The sequence below is a fragment of the Cynara cardunculus genome (assembly GCF_001531365.2).
Source record: "Cynara cardunculus var. scolymus isolate 2C chromosome LG 17, CcrdV1, whole genome shotgun sequence".
In the NCBI taxonomy this organism is placed as follows: domain Eukaryota; kingdom Viridiplantae; phylum Streptophyta; class Magnoliopsida; order Asterales; family Asteraceae; genus Cynara; species Cynara cardunculus.
The window spans coordinates 22,716,581-22,718,776 of NC_037544.1; positions in this window are offsets into that span (position 1 = coordinate 22,716,581).

Below are 2,196 nucleotides of genomic sequence, written 5' to 3' on the forward strand. Positions count from 1 at the left end.
GACTGCAGAGGCCGCAACACAAGAGAGCCCGGCAGAGAACACAACTCCAAAGCGCATAAGGTTGCGCAAAGTCGTTCTTGAAGTCTCCCCAACAGAACAAATCGAGGATATTTTTGTCAATATCCAAAAGGAATTCAGAGCGCGAATTGACATATCCATGTTGGGGACAGAGGTCGTCTTAGACGACGAAGAAGAAGAGGAAGAAGAACTAGGTGAGGGCGAAAAAGATGCCGAAGGCACACAACCTAGCCCACCTCCHAGTGCATCCCACGTTTCTAGGGGCCTTGTTCTAGAGGGATCCCCTATTGAACAAGGCACGCACATGCCGAACCCAAACCAGCCTACCCACGCAGAGGACACTYTTTCGTCCTCTRTGRAWCGSACAGCCGRRCAACCACAAAATACTCCTCCATCCTCTCAAAAGGATGAAGGTTTTAATACAAGAGTGCCTTCGCCTAAGGACTCGATACATCCCACATAAGCATTCGTTGCTTCTTCGCACAAGAGTGACCACCCAAAACGTGCTTCAGAGGCACAAGTGAGGCACACAGAGACAGAGGGTCTAGAACGCCCTTTGTCCCCACTAGATCACTCTGCCATGATAGACTCTGAACCTACAAGGCACGAAATCTACAGAACACCAGTAGGCTCTTCTTTGGGAGATATTCGAGGATCTGGTGGAAGTCCCCGAGCAGACTGCGCAATACCAGTCGCTGAGGGCGCCTCATGCTCCGAGGCTACTAAATCACCATGTGTTTGTGGTTTAGGTTCCCAGGATATGTATGTGACAAAGGGGGAGCTTAAAACCTTTGCCACAGAAATATTCAATAAGATAGACGAGTTGAAAAGCTTGTTTATCTCCTGATCGATGGCAGAAGACCTTTCACCGATAACAGAGGCTTTGAAGGAGTTGAGCTCAACCACAGCAGAACTCAAGTCTACTCTTTCAACTCTTCAGAGCTCTGTCCTACAGAAGGAGGATCTCACAGAGGCATTCAAAGCTCTAAGCCTCAACCTCTCCTCCATCCAGACCTTGAAGACAGAACTTTCGGAGATAGCTGCCTAATTCTCTGCCGACTTCATCTCTGCGGGCTACACGGATTACACCTCTCTCAAAGATGAAATCAAGCAGATGTTTTCCTCTGTGGTAACATACGGTATTGATACCATGTCCTCAAAGGCCAAATCAATCACCTTGCTACCCGTAGAGAGATTGATGCCATGGTTGAAACTCTGGGTAATCTCGTGTGCAAGCATACAGACCGTCTTCTCAAAGAGGCCCGTGCCTCCAATATAGCGATCAGAGACTGCACATCACAACTCGTGAAAGAGGGTGACCTCCTCAGAAGCAAGATCTACAGAAGCATCTCCAAACTGAAGTGGTCAACAAAGATAGACATCAATCACGCCTCTGGGTTTGCAAATGAGGGAATTAAGAAGATGAAAAAGGCGGCCATCAAAATTTTGTAGAGGTTGGAGAAGGCTCCCCTGGATACATGCAAGACAGAACCCAAAATGAACCATGACGATCAAGAAGGTGATGATCGTGATCGTCGTGAGGAGGAGAAGAAGGCTGAGAAGAAACCAGAGCCAAAGAAGACTCCTGCCAGAGGCGTCAAGATTGTGGACTCTACAGCTGCCTTGTTCTCAAAAGGCAAGGAAAAAGCACCAGAGCCTAAAGGCAAAGGTAAAGGCAAAGTGGTAGAATCACCACAGAAGGGGTCGTCTTCTAGTACAGAGACTCCACAACCAATAAACGAAGAAGATTACAGAGACGACCCAGCACTCCTCGAAGCTTTAAAGGCATCCCTGGCAGAGGCTCAAGCCAAGAAGGGCAGAGGCCCCATCCCTCACAAAGAAGGAGAAGGCCCTTCATCACAACTCCCACAAGTCCAAGAAACGTCCACGGGTATGTTTGACGCTCTGCAAGGAACCGTCAAACCCATCCTTGCAGAGGGGTCAACCCAAAGGCCAATTCTGGAAGAAAAGGAAGCCAAGGTGCCAGAGTCCGCCACGGTAGGAAGGGTCTTTGAAATATTCGAATCAATGAGCAAGATTCTAATGCCAAAAGTCAGAACAGAGCCCATTACTACTTTGGAAGAAATTCAAGTGTGGAGGTACTCTGCAGCAGACACAGAGCCTCCCTATGATCCAGAGCTCACAGGGATCCCTTCTGCCATAGCCAAGTTCCAGTTC